Below are 6459 nucleotides of genomic sequence, written 5' to 3'. Positions count from 1 at the left end.
AACCATAGCCATGCCTCTTGATCGACGCAATGCCACATCATCACTTGGAGGCTTGGTCGTATCCGAACCATAGCCACGCCTCTTGATCGGCGTAATGCCACAGCATCACTTGGGAGCATGGTCGAACCCGGACCATGGCTACGCCTCTTGATCGGCGTAAAGCCACAGAATCACTTGGGGGCTTGGTCGACCTCGGACCATAGCAATGCCTTTTGATCGGCGTAATGCCACAACATCACTTGGGGCTTGGTCGAACCCGAACCATAGCAACACCTCTTGATCAAATTTGGGGCCTGGCAGCCCGTGAAAAGCCTCGACTACAACGGTTTTATTTGCCTTTTGCTAAGTTTCTTTTTCTTTTGCTAAGATTTGTGATGTTTTCAAACCAGTGTTTATCAACCCGGTTGGGCTGTCAACTACAAGTTGTCAGTACATGACCAAGTTATAATCCGGAGACTATCAGCCCGGTCTGGTTTTGACTCATAGTCACCAGTATGGAATAAGCCGGTGTTTATCACAACCCGGAACGGTTTTCTTGTAAACCGGCATTATATAACGGGAGATACTTTTACTCCGGATTAAGATTATTACCTTCATTACAAGGTTGGTCAGCCAACACTATGCCTAAAGGTCGCAGGTATCATATATTTCCATACTTGGTTATCTTTTACAACCTTGGTTATAAAGCTTGGTCATATATATAGTTGGGTATCATGACCCGCCCGGTGGTAAACCGCCAGGGCGCTTTAAGCTTTTTATCTGCAGGAACAACTGGAATAAATAGCTATGGATTATGAACATAATATCTCAAGCATGGCGGATTAACACGCATCAGTTGCAGATAAATATGCACGAAGGCATAACAGACCAAGTGTTTTAACTAGCCTATTACAAGGCGTTTCAGTGCCCAAAGGAATAATTGTTTCTCAATAAACATTGTAGTATGGAAGATTAAACCGGCCGCCGGGTTATGATCACTGAGCGGCTTGACCTGACGGCTGCGGGTCATCTTGCACCGGTTCTTCTTCTTCGTCCCTACCCAGCGGCTGGAAGTCAACAGTTGTCCAGTCAATCCCAGTTAAAGCTTGGAATACAGCTTCGTCGCTTATAAGGGTGGACGGTTCAACATCAGGGGCATAAGTGTGCTTACGGATTGGAGGGATCAGGCTTTGAGCTTCAGGAGCTGGTGCAGCAACCCGCTTGTTATTGATATCATAACTCGCCTGATAATGTGAAAGATCAGCTTCTTTAGCAAGTTGACATGCCAGTGGACCTACTTCCCGGTTTATAGCGCGGAGGTCTTCAGTGCAAAATTCTGATCCATCTTCTTTCAAGCTTGGGTAGCCTTTAGCCACGTCCGTCGGATCAAGATCAGGCACCCATGTTTTTGCCCGGGTTAGCGCGGTCAGAGCGCCAGCCCTTGCAGCAGACCTCTTCAGCTCTTCTATCCGGGCAGGCAGCATAGATAGCCTGTCTAAGGTATCCTTGATCAACGTCGGAGGTGGCTTATTGTGCGAAGCGGTGCAGATAATCCGTTGTGCGCCGGTATACAGTTGCTCTATCAGCGTGTAGGAAGCTTTCAACTTCTTCTGCACATCAGAGCCCAGATGGCTAATGCGGGTTCCTGTATCATTACAAACATCAGTAAACCGGCAACGCATGAGAGGATATGTTGAAAGCATAAAGGAAGGGTGCTTACCAAACACAGCAGTGGTCATAGCATGCACTTGCCGCTTTACACCAGTCAGTTCGTCAACCACCGGTTTAAGAGCGGCTTCTGCGTTTTCAGCCCTTTTTATCAAAGCGGCTTTTTCAGTCTCCCAATCCGCGCGCTCTTTGTTGAAGCCCTCTTTCAGTTTCTCCATAGCGCCTAAAGCACAGGTCAACTCTTCCTTCGCTTTGGAGGCTTCAGCTTGCTGGGTTTTGATGTTCTCTTGTAGATCAGCAGTTTGGCGTTCCTTCTTGCTCAGCTTTGCCTATAAAGAAACAGATACATAATGAGTTGACAGTACATATTTGAAGTACCAAGCACATAACAAGTTATGCCCTTAGTACTTGGGGGCTAGTGCATATTTGCTTTTACTCAGAAATTTTTACAAGTCCCAAGCACAATACAAGTATTAAGCTTGGCACTTGGGGGCTAATGTGTGTTTGCTCAAAAACCTGTTGATATGGGAATTCTTCTACAGTCCCGGTTCATCTTTATAAAGTTAAACCGGCCCTTGGGGACTATACCGGCGAAAGAGCAGTATGGCAAATTTTAAAGAACCGGTTCATCTTAACAAGGTAATCCGGTCCCTGGAGGCTAAATAGGCAAAGTTAAGTTATGACAAAAGTCCCGATTTAGATTGGTATCATAAACCGTCACTTGGGAGCTACTACGAGTCGATGAACTGCAATTGGACAAAGGAGAAAAACAGTAGTTACCTCATATCGCTCCTTCATCAAGTTTACCAAACTAGCTTCATAGTCACGGCTGGTATACAGACGGTTCAAGAAGCCAGAGTGAATATCTTGAACATTGAGGTTGGCGAAGCTTGATAAATCGGCATTCCATTTGCCTTTGCCGATAGCAGAGAGATCATCCTTGGCAGTATGCTTTGACAAAGCTACAGGGTTGCCTGGAGTGGAGTGGCCAGTGCCAGTAATCATAATGTCATCATCTTGTTCATCCGCAGCTCTTGCCGGAGTTGGCGGTTTATCAGTGTCCTTCACTGGACTGACCGGTTTGTCACCAGTTCGGACAGGGCTGGTTGGCCGGTCTGCATGACTTGTAGTATCAACTTGCACTTGTTCAGCAAGGAAATCATGGTCTTGAAGCGGCGGATCGTGAAGCATGGCGTCAGCATCGGTTTCTTCCAGATCTGGAGTTGTTTTCGGTTCAACAGCTACATTATCATCAGCCGATTTGTTTAACCGAGCTTTCTTGCTGGGTCTTGGCTTGGCGCTGCGAAAAGATAGACATAAGGATCAGTACAGTATGTAAAACACATCAAGAATAAAGACATGTGCATAACTCACCCAGGAACTGTTGTGAGGGGTGGAAGCTGTGTGGCCGAGGACTCGCCAGAGGATGAGTGAGAAGTACCCTGATAATTTGAATCAGGCGGGTTAAGAGGCTGGCGAAAACAACCTGCTTTTGGGCATGAAGTATCAATGGGATAAGAGACCTCTGATCGGCGTTTCTGAACCGGACTGTTCGGTAAACCGGCGGAGGTAACTACCTGGGCGCTGTGTCGGGTTGTACGGCGAGCTTCATGCTGCTGCGTCTTCAAAAGAAAGTTTGGGTCCAAATAAGCAAGAGGGTGAGAAAATTTTACTTTCCAGTTTGCTTGACGGATTTTTGATGTTGGCAGAGGATCTGAATCGGAGGAAAGAATAGTTACCTCTACGTCCTCAGCGTGACTGCCTTCAGCGTCGTCCTGATAATAATCATTGTCAATGAGATGTACGAAAAATGAACCAAGAGAGTCAAGTTCTACCTCTGATTCCGGATTACGCACATTGTCATCAACTGGTAGATCGGAGGATGCAGTGGTCCTTCTTTTGGCAGGTTTTTTTAACAACCTTGGTCTTTGGACGAACTGGCTTGACCGGTTTGTCTTGTGATGGTTTTTTGTTCCAGAACGGATCATCACCCTATCAGAAAAATAATCACACTTTCAGAGAGTATTTGGACAGAAGCAAATTCAGATACAAAGGATTATATGATTCTTACAGCTGGTGGTTTATTGAAGGTGCAGAAAGGGAGTAGCCCGGTTTGGGCACAGACGGCCTCCGGTTCATTCAGTATTTTCTTTACAGCCTCAGTGACTTCATCATCTGTAAGCTGAATGTCAATGTGCCGCTGAGCATCCTTCAAACTCCCCGTGTACTCACACATCAAACCGGGGCGCCGGCTTAAGGGCTGAATGCTCCAGCTTATCCAGCAACGAGCAAGATCAACTCCTGTCAAACCGTTCGCCATGAAGGCTCTAAGCTTTGATAGTTGGGGGGCATAGTTGGCCCGTTCTCTTGCTGTCAGCCTCTGAGGAAACGGGTGTGTTGCTCAGGCGTTCAGGGCGGTAACCCGGCAGGGGGTTTTCGTCAGATGGAGAGGTATCCACGCAGTAAAACCAAGTTTGGTTCCACTCTTTGGGGTGACTGTGGAGTTTGGGATGGGGGAAGGTGACTTCTTTCCTCTTCTGAACCGCCATTTCGCCCAGTTCCGTACTGGGTCCATCTGAGAACTCGGTGTGACAGTTTAAATGAAAGAAATCCCTAAACAGTTCGACTGTAGGTTCCTCTTGCAGATAAGCTTCACAGAATACTTGGAAGTGGCAAATATTGGTAACAGAGTTGGGACCGATGTCTTGAGGGCGCAGCTGAAAATTGGCTAGCACATCTCGGAATTTTTTTGAACCGGGAGGGCTAAAACCTCGTCCGAGATGATCAGCAAACATGACTACTTCTCCATCCTTGGGTGTAGGAGGATTCTCCGGGCCAGGGACCCTCCAGTGGATGACATCTTTCTTGGCTAAAGCGCCCGTTTTAACAAGGTTGTTTAATTGCTCCTCGGTTACTCGAGAGGGAGCCCAATTGCACTCATAGACTTGTTTAGCCATGACAAGGAAAATCTGAAACATGAGTATTACCGGTTTAAGATTAACAGTGGACAACTATACAGCGGTATGAGGATACTAGCATATTGGTAAACCGGATTTGGTTATTCGTAAATCGGAGTCTGGCAATGGAACGGTGTAATGCATTGGCGGTTCAACAGGGGACTAATGGTATCTACCGGGTCATCATTTTTTCTGTGAGGTTAAACCGGCCAATCTGGTATTCAAAGGGTGTAAGAGAAGGAAGAAACAAGTTTCACATCTTGCTATGGTAATTTAAGATCTACCGCGCGTAGGAAAAACAAAATATATTCTGACCTAAATTCCAGTGTACTGAAGGTTCACCAAGATGAAATGAGTTGGATATCAAACAGGTGCTGAAACTGCTAAAGCACGAGATCTATGTGGTTTAAACTACTACCGCACGAGACCTATGTGGTTTTTGGATCTAACCCACGGATACAAATAAGGGAAAAGAAGGGCGGCGACGAACAACGATGAACGACAGAAACCCTAAGCGCAGATCTATGGTAAGAGAAAGGGGAGACTTACGGATGCTGTTGAGCAGCGGCGGCGCGCGGAGGAGCTCTGGTACGTTTAGGTCGATGCAGCAGCCAAGGTTGGTGCAGCAGTCAAAGGTTGACGGCGGCGGCCGAGGTCGAAGGTTCGGGCGTCGCGAGGATGAAGATGAAGCGAAGAGGCACGAGGGGGAAACTGGAAAGACCCCCTGGCCCTATTTATAAGGAGATAAACGACAGATGCAAAAATCGAGGAGCCGGATTTTTGGATATAAGGTAATGTTGTCGCCTCGATTGTCGGAGGCTCGTTAATGACAGGTGACGTCACGGCGGTTTACCAAGATCCTAGAAGATGATGTCATGGCGGTTTACAAGATTGTGTGAAGATGTTGAAGAAGAAATTTTCTCAAGTATTGAGGATTGACATGAACCAGTTCAAATCAATCTGGGGCCTAATGTTGGGGATATTACCACTGGGCATAAACCGGCCAGGAGAGGCCGGGTTAACTTCATAAGTAGTTCATCTGTATCTGAAGCCCATGAAGACAGACGGTGACGCTTCATGAAGGCCCAGGGCCCAAAGCCGGTTTAAGGCATGTAGACACAAACCGGCATTGAGATGTAAACTTGTGTTGTAAGATATGTGTAGCAGAGACCGAGCCGGACACGATTATGAGCCGGCCTCAGAGTCTGTAAACCGACGAGCGTCAACCCATGTATATAAGGGGACGACCCGGCGGCGGTTCAGGGACAACAGACAACAACTCGGGACTCAGGCAAAGCGTATTCGCTCCCTGGTCATCGAAACCCCATCAATTCCATCACAACTAGACGTAGGCTTTTACCTTCATCGAAGGGGCCGAACAAGTATAAAACTCTCTTGCGTCCCTTGTCCGCTTTAACCCCTTCAAGTTAACTCGTAGCGATGGCTCTATGACTAAGTCCTTTCTCTAGGACATCTGCCGTGACAAAACGACGACAGACTTGGAATTTGACTATTTCATCCGCTGGTTTAAAAGAGGTGGACTTGGATCTTTTGTCGAGTATCACGTCGTCCCTGTCCACTGTGGAGCGCAGCGCAGTTAATTCCTCGGCCGCGAGGGCTTCGGATAACGCCTCGAGGGCCAATGCGGCTGTTTTATTTTCGGCGCGGAGTGCTATGTCCGGATCACTGGCTAGAGTGATGATTCCATTGGGCCCAGGCATTTTGAGCTTCATGTACCCGTAATGGGGTATATCTTGGAAGATTGTGAATGCCTCCCGCCCTAGAAGGGCGTGGTATCCGCTATTGAACGGGGCCACTTAGAATGTGATTTCTTCGGACCTATAATTCTCCGGCG

The sequence above is a fragment of the Aegilops tauschii genome, chromosome 5 (genome assembly GCF_002575655.3).
Source record: "Aegilops tauschii subsp. strangulata cultivar AL8/78 chromosome 5, Aet v6.0, whole genome shotgun sequence".
In the NCBI taxonomy this organism is placed as follows: domain Eukaryota; kingdom Viridiplantae; phylum Streptophyta; class Magnoliopsida; order Poales; family Poaceae; genus Aegilops; species Aegilops tauschii.
The sequence above is the reverse complement of the archived record's forward strand: the minus strand, read 5'-3'. Positions refer to the sequence as shown.